Source organism: Xiphias gladius, chromosome 11 (assembly GCF_016859285.1).
Source record: "Xiphias gladius isolate SHS-SW01 ecotype Sanya breed wild chromosome 11, ASM1685928v1, whole genome shotgun sequence".
NCBI classification, from domain to species: Eukaryota; Metazoa; Chordata; class Actinopteri; order Istiophoriformes; family Xiphiidae; genus Xiphias; species Xiphias gladius.
Window position 1 is genome coordinate 2504316 of NC_053410.1, and position 15380 is coordinate 2519695.

Below are 15380 nucleotides of genomic sequence, written 5' to 3' on the forward strand. Positions count from 1 at the left end.
AATATGCCTCCTTGTCTCCTCAGTCCTTTCTTGCCTCGGTCAGTGAGCCAAAAAACTCCTAGAAGTCTGCCACCGTTGAGGATGTGCCAATCCACTAGATTAAAAAGTATCCGATAAAATCTGGGAATGCGGGGGCGTCGGTGCCTCGGTGAAGTCTCATAAGTCAAGAAACGCCAGCTGCCCGGTGATCAGGCAGTTTAAAAAACAAACTAACACTAAACACTTTTTAGATGATCTGAACCCTCTGTCTGGAGATAAAAGTGGACGTACCTGAGCTGTAAATCATTCCTCACTGCACAGGAAAACTGCACACAGCACAGCTACAGTAAGTACCGCAGGTCAAAGTTGAAGGTGGAAGTGGGTCTGCGATGGATGTTTGGGTAAAACGTTTACTGTTTGCCACTGTTTTCTCCTCCATATGAGTTTGACTGACAACCTGTCTGATCATTTGAGCGCTCGTGTTTCTTGATCCTTCAAACTTTTTTTTGCAGAGCTCTTCTCTTTAGTTACGTAGGGAGGCAGAAAGTAAGGGCGTGGAAGTCATTCAGCGTTTAATGTTTGCTTTTTAAAAGGGCAATAGATGGACACGGTTGGCTGAGGGGCCCGGATTTATAGCAAACAGCACCACAACTTAACTGGACATATTTTTCATACTTGGTCACCGCAGCTAATCTGCCACAACAGCACTGGTGTCTCATTATTCCATGTTTTTATTATATAAAGTCACGATTACTAAATATCTCCAAAGATTTAATTTGAAAGCTAATTAAACTTTTCCACCATCTTCACCAGTCTCCTCATTAAAGATTGATTCCTTTCCAAGTTTGTCTTCCGTGTGTTTAAGAGTTATTCCTCGCCATTACTTTGACAGCAAAGGCCAGAAGTTTTATAATATCTAGCTTGAAAAGAAGAGACTTCCTGTACCTGAAGACTTTAGCAGAGTTTATTTTTCTGCACAGAAGTCCTAGCTGCTCCGATTACTGCATAATGTCTGCGGTCTTCCTTCAGCAAACACTTAATCAGCGTTTCAGAATATGTGTGTGTTTTTCTGGTGTCTCGGACCAAACATATTAAAAATTTGACTGAATGAAGCCAGTAAAGCTCCTTATTGACTCATTGCCTCGTCATTCCTGACCAGCCTAAACTCCCCGACAGAGAGAGGAGCCTTCCCAGCCCCCCCATCATTCTGCAGCCCATTGCATGAGCAGGGAGGGAGGAAAAAAAAAAAAAAGACATGAAAGGATTTTGCCTTTTAATTGGAAATTTCGGGTTACCAAGCACTTTGAACATCCCTGCTGCTTCCTAAGCAGTTTCTGGGACGTAATATTCCTCCCGGCTCTGACCAAAGGCATATTTATTCAGGGGTAGTCGACGTGTCAAACCCTTAATGCTCCTTCAGACTTCTACTCAACCTCTCTGCGTAAAATCTCTCCTTGAAGCAACGCTGCTTTTACCCGACTCAAGCGTTTTTTTATTTATTTTTTTACCCTTTACCTATTTTGAACTTGTGAATTATTTTCGGAAAGAGACAGCGACAGCGGCCACTAGAAGCTCTCCCTCCCGCCTACGTTGTGGTACAGTTTGATTTATCAGAATGACAACTCTTTCCTCAGGCCCTATGTTTTTTTTTTCCGTTTGTTTTTTTTTATTCCAGCAGCTAATGGGATAATAATAGTCCAACTGAATCCACCATACCGTTCCTTTAACAGAGTCCTCTGTGCTCAGTGTAACACCAACCACGACACGACTGCTGCATGTAATGAGGAAGAGGTGAACAGGATGTAGAAATGAGTCGAGGGTGAAAAGAATATACGTAACGAAAAAACAAAGGAAAACATCAATTTTCCAACGGCTTCCGAATATGTGGATAGAGACAAATTATGGCAATAGAGATTGAAAAATGGCTAACTAGGATATGATGGATAGATTTCACCTAACATGGGTAAAAGTGAGCTTTGAAGCTTGGGAATGAGACAGTGAAGGAGAGGACGAAGAGGTAAAATGTGTGAGCAAAAGGCTAAGAGAGACTGAGGAGGACAGCGAAAAGAAATCAGATGTTGTTGATGAGAAAGAGGACGAGAGCTGGAGTCAGACGTCTGGTTTGTACAAGGAAATGGAAGCCACGTGCGAAGACAGCGAGCTGATGAATGAAAAGAAAGAAAGGAAAAGATGAAATAAAAGCTGGAAGACAAGCAGAGAGACGGATGATGGTGAATAAAAAACAGAAACAAGGGACTTACGAAAGCGAGGGAGAACACAAGATCCAATAAATAAATGAGTGAAAGATGCATAATGGCAGATGAAATTTGAATGAGACCGACGGAGATGGAGAATATTTTTATGAATGACGAGAAAAAAGAAAACGTCAGGGGAGGAATGAGCTTGAGCTTCTAAATGGTGCAAAACCATGTCACGAAAGATGACCAGAGGCAAACTGTTTTGAGCCGACATCCCACAACGTCTTTAGGTTGCAATAATAAAAGACTCCTGACACGGTTTATTTTGGGGCTTCCAGTGTTGGTACAGGCTCTCATATGAACATCTATTCAGTATAAAAAAAAAGTTTCTGGGAAGAAAAAGTGCAAGTGACAAGGGGTGAAATGGCAGTTATACTGTGTAAAGTATGTATCATGTTTAAATGAGGTGGATGGGCCGACTCTCGAAGGCAGAGACAGTCACTGGCTGTAATTTTTAAAAGCTCAGACGAGAGTGAGGAAGGACCTTTCAATGCATCAAAAGTTAAACACGTGCATTATGCCTCTGCTTGGACTGGGGACTTAATGGAGAGTGGGCATATTGTATTCCATACAGTATGTAAAGTGGAGGAGCATGAAAATTCATAATCTTTCATTATTCACCATCTTTTATCCAACAGGGCGTTTTTCCCCACTTGCATTTTAGTCATCTGTGTGTGTGTGTGTGTGTGTGTGTGTGTGTGTGTGTGTGTGTGTGTGTGTGTGTGTGTGTGTGTGTGTGTGTGAGAGAGAGACAGAGAGAGAGAGAGAGAAATGATATACTGTACTGGTGGTACTGAGGAGGGGATATTCGGTATTGAAGTGGCTTCAGTAGCGAATACTACACTTGAGTTTAAATTTGCACTCGTGGAAAACTGGGGCACCACCTTCAAACGAAGACCACATTAATCAGAAGCAGTAAACTCTCGATACAGGGATCTCTACATGAGACCATGACTTGGCAAGAGGATGAAAATTTTGTTTATGGCTAAATGTCTATAACCAACCGAATAAATGAGGTGTTAATAATGAACACATAACAAACGGGTCGCAATCAGACAGATGAATAAAGTTGATCTTTGAATGACAAATGAACTGATCGATAGTGAAGTGAGGCGTGTGGGTTACCAGAGAACGGCGGAACGCTGTGGGCTCCAGTCTGCTTCTCTAGGACTTAAAAATGGGAATTGGGAGCACTGTCCAACATCAGCTCGTAACACCGGCAGCAGATGCCAAGTCAAGCGTTCTCCGGTGGCCGTTGCAAATAATTACCCGCGTCTCTCACAGTGAAGGCGGAAGCATGACGTTGTTACAGTGCCGCGGAACCGGTTGTCGTTCAGAGCGTCTGACTTCGGCGCCTGAAACTGGTCTAACGTCATGTCTCCTGCCAACAGCCATTGACACTGTTCCCCAATCGTAACCAAAGTGGATTTGGTTACTTGACTAAACCCCAACCAGGGAGGCAATAGACCGGAAAGCGCTCGATGATTTACTTTTGTTACACTTACTCTGGGTATTCAAAGGACCTGACACACAGCGTTATCCTGCCAAGAGTGCTCCCAGATCCGAAAATGCTCATTTGTCTATGGGTTGTTTTGGAAAGCATCAACAATTAATGTGGGATTTCTTCATTTAAAATGTATAATGGCCTGAAAGCTTGATGAGAGCTGGTGGGACTCGGCCGTACTGTCTGCTGCACAAGGTGCCTGTCAGCTAATGCTGCGCTCAACTCGGCCGATGAAACGGTGTCTGCCCCCGGCTCAGCTCTGTCGGGTGCGAACACGTGGCTCTGCGTGATTGACCGAGAGCAGACGGGGCGGATCTTTGCCTCCGCCGACGTTAAGCGGAAGATTAAACAGCCCTTCCTCCAACGCTGTCACGGGCTGGAGGACATAATCCGTGCGATGGCCGTCCAGATGAAGTCACCGCTGTTTTTCTGCCGCCTCCTCACACGCTGATTCATCATAATCACGTCTTCGACTCACCATATTAACATGGCTGGTTGGGTCACGTAATAGTAACAAGTTTAAGAGCCAATGAGTCAGTGTTAAGTGTGTTTGACAGCCCATCCACCAACCATCACATTTCCCTCTTCAGCTCACTGTGGTTCATGCATTTGTAGCCTTTCTCTCCCCCCAGCCACTTTCCCTCCCTTTCTTTCACCATGTATCCCTTTCATCGTCCTCTTCAGTTCAGTCCTTCTCTCTACCTCCCACTCTTTTTTCATCCTGTTTCGCAACTTTCGCCTCACCTTCCTCTCTTTTTCTTTCCATCTCAATCTCTTTCTCTCCGTCTTCCTCCTCCTCACCAGGCATGCAACGCTACTCACTCTTCGACCGGGGGAGAACAAACTTCTCACTTTGCGTAGCTCGCAAAGCCGAACTTTGCCAGGGAAGGAGCGTGTAAAGACCACAGCGTGTACTTCTTCTTCTCTTGTGAAAAAGCAGACCGCAGTAGGTGTGAAGCTTCAGCTTCTCCCCTGCTGTCCGCTGTGTTTTGAGTGAAGCAGAATCCATTCTTTATGATATTTCTGAGCATGAATGTGGGAAGGCCGAATCGATAGCGGCCGCTCATGAAAACGCCGCCCTGGGCACCAAAGTAAATGAGTCAAACAACAAACTGCGTCACATCAATCACGAGTGCACTCTGATCAATAAAAACACAAAATCGATGCAACTTTCTGTCACAGTTACACACGAAGCTGAACTGAACTTTTAGCGCAGCTGCTGGCAGTTATGATGCTGTATGTTATTTCCATTGATTTTCCGCGGGTTCGGTAGGCAGCATCTGCCCTTGATCGTCCAGATGTCCTTGAGCAAGACACTCGTCGGTGTGAGAGGCCGCCCAGTATGCAGAGGGTTGCTGGTTTGAACTCTGCAGTCAGCAAAACACTCTTCACTAGTGTGCAGGAGTTAAAGAAGACCTTTTCTTCTTTGTCTTTGTCGGTTTGGTTGTGCATCCCTGCGTGTGTGTGTGTGTGTGTGGGTGTGTTTCTGTCTTAAGGTGTGTTCAAACTAAACGCTGTTGCATGTCGAGCCAATGATACTTGATGGAGCAAAAAGGCAGGAAACTGAACAAAAGTAATCTATGTAGCCAAAATTACAGAGACATTTGAACCTCACATCCATATGTAATTGAAAAACCATCGTCATTAATACAATATGCTGCTACGACTGCCTCCACTGTTCCGGTTTGAGTCTTTCCCCCGGATTTTGGAAACTGGCTGCAGAGGATTTGCTGCCACTCAGAGACCAGAGCGTTAGTGCGGCCCGACGCTTGTGATGGGCGATAACGTCCGTTTCACGGCGGGTGTCCCAGTTCCAGAGGTGTCGGGCGGGGCTGAGCTCAGGGCTGTGAGCAGGCCAGTCAAGTTCTTCCACACACGGGAAACCCATTTCGGGCATTGTCGTGTTGAAACAGTGAAGGGAAAAACGCAAACTGTTGCCACTAAGTGGGAAGTGTTGTCTAAAATACCACTGTATGCTGCAGCATTAACATTTCTGGGGGTTTTTTTGGAACTGAGGGACATAGCAGGGCTGTCCACATACTTTTGTGTGTGGGTGAGAGAATCTCACATGGTTAAAGGTAGGGAAAGATTGTGGTTTTGGTTAAACACTGAAAAAGTAAACATGTCCTGTCTGCTGCTACATGTATCACGGTCCAGACCGTGACTCCAGTTTTTTCCCCTCATGTTTCTAGTGTTTCCCTTTTGACCGTGTTTTCTGTCTTTCCCCTGTCTGTCTTTGTGTGTGTGTGTGTGTGTGTGTGTGTGTGTCTGGGGCGTTCCTCTCTCTCAGCCACCTGGTCCCCGTCAGTCCATCAGCTCATCAAGCTTGCAGTATATATCCCCCGGTCCTACAGCCACGTTTTCAGGTTGTCGTACTCTCCGGTCCAGTAAATTACACTCGCTGCGCTTGCAGTGCTCTCTCTTTGTGTCCAGGACCGCTACTCGCCTGCTCGCCTGCCAGCCTTCTGCGTGCCAGGCTGGAAACCTCCGGCGTGCCTTGCCTGCCGCCAGGCCTCTCCCCCGCCCTCCTGACCGCTGCATCCCCTGCTTCCCTCACGGCTCCCTCTCCACCTGCTGCCCACTACCCTCTGCCCCACCAGACCCTCTCTGCCTGCCCGCTCAGCTAACCATCCCCCAGCTTTCAGGACTTCCGCCTTCCCCTCAGCCTGGCTGCCCGCTGCCCACTTCCCTCAGCCATTTGCCCGATTTTCCCCGCTCCTCTTTCTAACCTCAGCCCCTGAGTTTTGAAATAAACTCCCTTTTGTTTTTTTTATGAAATCCAAGTTTGTTTGTTTTTTGTCTAGTGTTTTGGTTCCTTTGTTACTTGTGACAACTAGTCAGATATCCCTTTTTTTTTTAAATATTTATCCAACTCCACCATCTTCCCCAAATCATACCAAAGTGCATGAGTCCTGCTTTAGTTGATTGTGATTATTGTAATTGTAAACTGCACCTTGTTGGCTTTGAAATACAACTTGTGAGCACAAAAAAGAACCAAAGGACAGTAAAACTCAGGCACTTCTGCAGAACAGTCTCCCACAGCTTCTGTACTAAAACACTGTAATCACCTTTTGGTCAGGGTTGTCAGGAACTACACCTAAATGGCCGCTTCAAGTCGGCATATAAAGTATCTGAGTGGATAATGATACAAAGCACGAGTTATTTTGGTTTTACTTGCCCCTGGTTTTTCAGATATCTACGTCTGAAGGCTCTGCCGCCAAAGCAAAGACACTAAAGGTGACTGGAACTTTGGCAGTGCTGCGAAATGCATTGAAAAGAGAAATGTGAACACACAACAGATGTCCAGGTTATTCAGGACGGACCTTGCTGTAGACAGTTTTCAGAGGAACTATGTACCGAAGAAATAGTCACACTGACAACTGTCCACAGTGAGGTCTGACCTAGATTTCTGTCATAAAATACTAATAACACACTTGATATTTTAAGCAGATTAGTATGAATAATCAAAAAGAAAATGAAACGTAATCTCGTTCCTGGTCAGGGTTTTCACATATATCTGCAGCGGCAGCAGCGCTGGGGAGCAGTTTTTGGCTGATCAGCACGAATGTTACCGTTTGGGTGAAAATTGATGTCCTACTTTTTGGACATGATTTTATCTTGTGCTCTGCTCCGGATGAGATTGACTTCATTACAAAAAACGAGAAATACAAAGCCGTGGATGAATCACCCTTGTATTCTTGTCTGACTCTTTCTTTCTCTCCTCATTTTCTCTCTCAGACTCTCTTCGTCTTTTGCCCAATATGTTGTTTTGGCGCTCTTCCTCCAAAATGACCCTCACACATTTTGAACCTAATCTCATTTGATTAAATAATAACGAAGATTTAATGATTGTTTGTGAATTTCTACATCGAAGAAGTGACTCATGGGTCTTGCGGAGGAAAGCTGTCTTTTCAAAGATGCTTGGGTGAAAATCTTCTGGGATTCATTCATATCACTGCTGTCAGGGCGAATTGTTTGTTATATCCAAAATGTGGGTCTAATCTTTGAATCAAAAATGATCATTGGCGTGAGTCTTCGTTCTCTGTTTTCTGGGAGAGACTTGAACAAAACATTTATTTGAAAGATACAGAATAGCAAGTTTTCTTTTTTTTTTGGAATTATATTTTTTTTCTTAAAGTGTTTTTTTTTTTGTTTTGTTTTTTAGACAGTTGAGTTGCATCAGTCGTTAGTCACTAGTCTTTGTGTGCCAAAAACCGCAACCACATTACATAGCAGATGAAAAGAAAAGCATAACTCCTCACTGTTGGTTAAATGATTATTTAACTACCATTACTACAATTACTGTAATATTTAGGTCCAATCTCTGATCCAAACGTGGAAGAAAGCGTTACCTTGCCACCGTAATTTAAACGGTGGCGCATCAGTCTCAGCATTGACTGACAGGTCTGAATGTCGGATACTGACTGAAACTATGTCATGTTCAAAGTTTCCCGCTGTGTTGTGTTCTGTGTTTTTTGGCATGGGAAGTAAGTACGCAGTGTGCTTGACATTCAAAAATACTTGTGTGTTTCCTGTGTCTCAACAACGTGCTGCAGAAAAGGAAAAAAGTAACGTCATTTAATGGGTTTCTTTTGGTGATGTTTTTTTTTTTCTTACAGTAAGTTGGGAACTTGACAATGGCTTCATAAATATGGTTACCACAAACTCACCATAAACCCAACAGAAAATAAAATAAAAAAGGCAGCTAACATTATTAACAGACAGCTTAGTCTTAATCCTACCGTGAAAAAAAAAAAAAATGCAGTTATCCCCTTGGAGCAATATGTTAATTGCATAAAATGATGCCAAACCGAGTATGGGGTGCCTGCAAAATGGAGAAATTGGACAGTAAAACGACGTAGACACCAAAATGTCTGAGTGAGGTGTCTTTTCTCCACAAACACGAGACACAGCTGATAGAAGCAGCTCACCCCTAACAAACAACTGTGGCTGGTGTTTCGACAGCACTTAGGTTGCAGAATAGTGACTTGTGAACGCTGGTACATAGTGTACCGGTGTGTACATATATAAATACATACATACAAAGCCTGAGAGTTGCCATGTATTTGCAAATTGTTGTTTTTTTTTTGCAGCAACACCGACTGATAAGATGCAACTGTTTTAAAATGACTTCCGGGCTGATTCAGCCTGTGGCTGTAGCCGTTTTTAGAAGCAGCAGGTCAGTTGCAGTTTAACTGATGTCTGTCACTTTAGGCCTTCTCTCATTTCTACAAAATGACACTTTTAACTTCATGTATACTAACTGCCACGATATCGACCTGTGAACACTGGTGTATGGTGTGCTCTGGTACAGTATAGTATCGTAGTAGTACTGTGTATAGTAGTAGTTTCCTTGGCTCCACTCATTGAGGTGTAGCTCAGCCGTTTTTTCCCATGTTTGTTTATTATTTCTACCTCAAGTGCGGATCTGTGTCGCAAGACTACTTGCAAAATTCCAACACAATACCGTCTAGCAAAACCTCGTATCTCCATCAAAACAAGCAGCTTCTCAGCCATTTTCCGCATGGTTTCGGTTCTCTCGCTGACTAATACGTATCTTAAGTTCATTTTGAAACGTTTGTCACCGCCCACCCTGCACATGGAAGAAAGCTCAGAGCTGGTAAAGACACCGCTCGGTCTAACCAGTCACAGTGACAGCTGGAGGGATCCTTCTGCAAATGTACTGTCTGGGGTTCATTTCTGCATCGTCCTGACAGTCCCAGAGGAAGCTGCTGAATCAGAACCATCTGAGCCTTTCAACGTATCACAGATAAATGTTCTAATATAGTGGAGATATTATATTTAGAAAGGCCGACAACAGTCTTACAACAGCCTTATTTTTAGTTCTGTCTAATCAAACGAAATGCGGTGGTTTAGGTTGCTGAAATAGAAAAACGAGTGTTTTTTTTGTTTGTTTGTTTTTATGTGAGGGGGTACGGAATTTAATTCTGACGAAAACTGTGATGTTTTTCCAAAAATGTGTCAAAAGATCTGTCACCAAAAGCCAATAGAGGCTAATGTTTGGTGGTCTCTGTCTAAAGTGTGGGTTCTGCACATGATGTTAACGACGAGAATTCAGTTTATGTCTAGAACAGAATATAATTTTACCGCTCAGAAAACAACAACTAAGCTTGTTATTTCTTTATTTACTAGCTAAAGATCCTCTGTCATTTGGCGACAGCTGCATTCATTGTTTGTAGTCTATTGTCTTGTATCTCTTGAGGTGCTGATCAGGACAGGGAGTGCACACAGGAAAGAAGGTATTCACACTAAAATAAATCAAACGGCCTGAATCCGACCTGTTTCATCGGCTGTATTTAATGATTCATTTGGGGCAAACGATGTCACTTCACATATTTGCTCATCACTCAGCGCTCAGATAAAACTGTACAAACTGTAAAACATATTTACATTTGAAACAGGTCTAAAGCTTTTCAATCCCACCACTGCGGGGTCCATTAGTTGTCACCTGTTGGCCACAGTGTTTATGGTAGAGCACCTGGACCTTGAAACATAAAAGGTGTTGTGAAATGGTGAACTCCTGCGCGGCAGCACTTGTTGTTTTTCTTAAAACCTTTCATTTACATTTATTTCCTTATTTATTTACTTAATAGCATTTGAATATTTTTCACGGGCCAAATGATCATAAAACTTAATTTTAAAAAAAAAACCCAAACAAACCTGCAGTTCAAGTAAAAACATGAAAAGTCTATAACTGGAACAACAGAGTTTGACCATGACAGCAGCAACAACATATCTTACAGTCTTGTCCACAGGAATTGATTGCTCTCCGGCCATTTGGTTGGTCACAGACACGTCGCATCTGTGCAGATGAATCTCATAAAACGTGGCTTGCTTTGCTTTATGGGTGGTTAAGCCCAACCGTTGTGGACACCAGGGACCAGTTCAGCCACCTCCCTTTTCTTTTTTTTAATCATAATATATGTACAGCATTCTCCACACAATGAACATGTTGTTAAACAGCGCATAAAAGCAGTGTCGCCCCCGCGGAAGGCTCTCTGTTGTCTGTACATTTAGGCTGCTGACATTACACAATCAATGGTGTATGTACAATCCCAGTAAAGAACATCCCCTTTGGTACGAGTGCTTCATAAAAAGGTGAATAAATGCTCTGAAACAGGACGACGACACGGTTTCCTGTGGCCTCTCTGGTCAAAAACAGCTTATGATTAGTTCGCCCTTAACAGGCTGAGCATCCGTCGGCACAAAAAATCCAAAATTTAAACACATCTGGCACATTTCTAGAGTAGCTTTTAGCAACAGACAGCCTCTGCTTTAAGTGACCTCTTGTTCACATCCTCAATACTGAATATCCAATTTTGTCATCAGAGGTTTTGTTTTATCCATTGCCCTTTAGAAATACGATATTTTTTCTTTACTTTTTGTGTTGACAGCAATTTTCTAGAGCATTTTAGGTCCGTTTTCTCAAACGGAGAATATTCTGGAACCAGACCTTTCACATCTTTTGTCTGACTCCCTTCAGGTCTGTGCCTCTCTATAATCTGGTCTTTGGTTGGTGTGTAACCACACCCTACAGCTTCTATACAAGTGGTTCCCAACCTTTTGGATTTGTGGTCCATCGTCACAGGCTGCCTGAGCGTTTTGTGTTTTGTCACTTAAGAAAGGACAAACATGAAATAATTCTAAAATCAATCAAATGTGTGGTCAGAACGGATCCTCCACCAAATTGTCACAGCTTTATCTGTAAATTGGGAAAGACTGGGCCTGATATCTTTTTTTAATACAGGCTTTCTAGCTGCACATGAAAGGTCGTAGCAGCTCGGTCTTGTACCATCATTTATGTGTGACTGTGAAAAAATAATAAATGCAGATATAAGCACGTAACAGGTAAGGAAGAGTGAAACCTAAAAAAAGGTGAGCTCCAGGTGTTGTTCTGTTTGGTACCTTCGGTGAAGGTGCCGGGTTTGATCAGACACATTTATCTCACCGCTGGAGTGTTTTAGGTGCTGCTCACCTAAGAAAGTGCAGCTTGAGAGAACGGCTCTTACACTCTATTCTTTTCAGTGGGAGGGCACATTTGTCAGTCTGTCTGCAGCTGAGGTGCAGTTGACAAGCACTGAATGCCACACTTAGGTAGACCTCTACCTCTTCACACAGCTTTTAACACATCTCCCCTCTTCTCTTTCTTCCCCTCTCAATGATTCGGATAGTGATCGGCCGATAACATCACCTGAAAGCCGTCTGCATGGTATGAAATGCTCTGTTCGATATAGGACAAACGGGGCTTTGTTCTTGTTTTTCTTTGGTAATCATCATGTTTGTTTCCACCTCAAAAACAAAATGATCACCAGTGAGAATATTTCCAAGCGCAGATATTGTCAATTTGACAATAACTTCACCTCTCCATTAGTTTCCATGGTGGAAGTACACCGATCAGCCACAACATTAAAACCACTTTCCTAATATTGTGTAGGTCCCCCTTGTGCTGTCGAATCAGCAAGAACTCCAAAGGTATCCTGTGGTATCGGGCACCAAGACTTTAACATCAGATCCTTTAAGTCCTGTAAGCTGCAGCGTGGGGTCTCCATGGATCTGGCTTGTGTTTCCAGCACATCCTACAGATGCTTGATCGGACTGACATCCGGGGACTTTGGAGGCCAAGTCAACACCTCGAACTCTTTGTCATGTTCCTCAAACCACTCCTGAACAATTTCTGCCGGGCACCTTATCCTGCCGAAAGAGGCCGCTGCCATCAGGGAATACGCCGTGCCGATGCCATGAAAGAGTGTACTTGTTTAGGTAGGTGGTACATGTCGAAGTAACATCCACATGGATGCCAGGACCCAAGGTCTCCCAGGAGGACACTGCCTAGAGCATCACGCTGCCTCCGCATGTTTGTCTTCTTCCCATTGTGCGTCCTGTTGCCATCTCTTCTGCAGGTAAACGACACACATGCCCCCTGGCTATCCACGTGATGTAAAAGAAAACGTGATTCATCAGCTCACAGTCTTACATTGCTCCATGGTCCAGTTCTGACGCTCACCTGCCCATTGTAGACGCTTTCGGTGGTGGACAGGGGTCAGCATGGGCGCTCAGACTGGTCTGCGGCTACGCAGCCCCATACACGGCGAGCTGCGATGTACGGTGTGCTCTGACAGCTTTCTATCATAGCCAGCATTTAGGGAATTTGTGCTACAGTAGCTCTTCTGCAGGATTGGACCACACTGGCCGGCCTTCAGGCACATCAATGGCCCTGGGCGCCCATGACCCTGTCGCCAGTTCATCGGTGGTCCCTCCTTGGACCTAGTTACTAACCACTGAATACTGAGAACACCCCACGGGACCTGGTGATTTTGGAGACGCCCTGACCCAGTCGTCTAGCCATCACAATTACGCCCTTGTCAAAGTTGCTCAGATCTTCAGTCTTTCCCACTGGTCCTGCTTCCAACACATGAACTTCGAGAACCGGCTGTTCACTTGCTGGCTTATATATCCCGGCCCTTGACAGGTGTCATTGTAACTAGATAATCAGTGTTATTCGCTTCACCCGTCAGTGGTTTTAACGTTGTGGCTGATATGTATAACACTGTTCCTCGGAGATTTTGGTTGCTCTTTTGGAAACACGTGCCCCCGCTCACATCCACTGACGATCACTCTCCATATATTGTGCGACAGGAAATAGAGAGAGAGCTGTACCGTTTTGGCACCGAGCCCAGAAGCAGTAGAGTTCAGTGTTTTCCATCCTTTTCCGCTCATGGCTTTGAAAGTGAACTCATTCCTTTACCTAAAAGGCTGAAGGCATGAATGTGCAGAACCATGAACTATGACAGCCAAAGATTTATTCATCCATTTCAGCCCGGGCTACCTCAGGCAAATTCACAAGGTAGTGACCTCAGATTGCTACGCCTGTTATTTTTTAAAATAACTTTTGTGGCCACGTATCCTGCACATTCATGCTCACCAACCTGATACCAAATGGGATCAAAAAAAAGCTTTTGAGTCCCCTTTTTCTCTGGAGGAACTTTGTGTAGTTTAGCGGACAGTTTGGATGTTCTTCAGTTCGTACCTTACATTGTGGACAAGATTTCCCACCAGTGATCGAAGCCACTGCCACAGCGTTTCGTTTCGGCAGACCGGGTGAATCTACAGCATCTTGGTTGCAGTCCCGCTTGGTGATTAAGGCTCAGGAACTGGGTGTGTTTCAGTATTTAAAAAAATCTTACACAGAGCAGCTTCAATTAATGATTAGAAAGAGAATAAAAGCGGCATTTACAGTGCTCACGCTTCCTCAGCGAGAAGAGATTTTTCCTGCCCTCTCTTCTTCCTTCTCAGTTAGTTTCTCTACTAATTCAAATTAAAGAGGAAAAATTCTCAGCGGCACAGACTGTACTAAGGTAGGGCAGCAAATAGTCCGTTCTCATATCCTTTAAGTATTAACGACACAAAAACTATACTGCAGTCCTCTAAGAAATAAGAAGTAATACCTCTTTGCCTCTATTGACTGTACAAATGAGAAAGACAATATTAAAAGTACTGCCATAAATAGGACTAAGCATCCCCCAGCTGTCATGTTCAGGGTACTTAGACTCAACATACTGTAAGAGCGTCTTCCTGTTGTTGCACACAGGATATGGCAGAAAATTCAATTAACTGGTATCTTAATGTGCACACACAGCATATGCACTCCGTCACTGCTCCAGTCCACTTCCGTCGAGCTGAACCTGTGCTTTACAATAATGAAAACTCCAAGCTGACTCTACGAATGCTGTGTGGGAGGTGCTTGTAGACACCAATGAAATACCTGCTGTCTCCTGCTCTCTTTCCCCCTTACATCCAAATCAGATTTCCGCTCCAAGCCTCGCCCCAGATTAATAGCCCAAGAGACAGCTGCATTAGATCCCCTGTCTCCGTAGTTAGTGTCTGTGATAGAGTGGACCTCAATATCGCGGAAGGTGAACAGGTGAAAAGAGGTGATACTTGTTCCTAAAAGCCTGACACCTTGGAGGATATATATTTACCGTCGGTAAAGATTAGTCGATTAATTAATCAAAAGAGGATTGATTGAAAATGATTTTAATGACTCATAAGTGGGTTATAGGCCCTGAAAACCTATTTTCTCAGTGTGACGGGATTGTACATGAAAATACGTTTTTTTCTGCTGAAGTTTGAAGAGTGTTTGTTATTTCACAGGAAAATTTTCTGTATCTATGTTTTGCCTTCTCTCTGAAGTGGGCGGGGCTCAGTTGGAAAAAGGTGATGTCTCATATTTTGGCGCACCAATCAGGGTATCAAATCCAATGTGATAGAGAAGCACTTAGGAAACGCTTTAAGAAATTTATCAAGCGGCTGGTGAAGTAGATGAAACAGATTTTTAAGATTCAGCCTCTTTTTTTAGTTTTAAATGTTTGATAAATAATAACTAAGAATGTTTTTTCTCATCAATATTTAACGTTTTAGAGAAATACACAAGGTTTGTGACCAAGTTTTCAAGGGCTTTAATTAATTTATCAAGCAAAAACGTCTAAATTTGCAGTTACCAGCTTCTGAAATGCAACAATTTGCTGGTGTTGGGCTGTTGGTCACACAAAAACCTGACTAACAGCCAGGATTACCTCCTCCATAAGCTCTTGCCTGGGTCGAGCCTATTTTTTTCATGA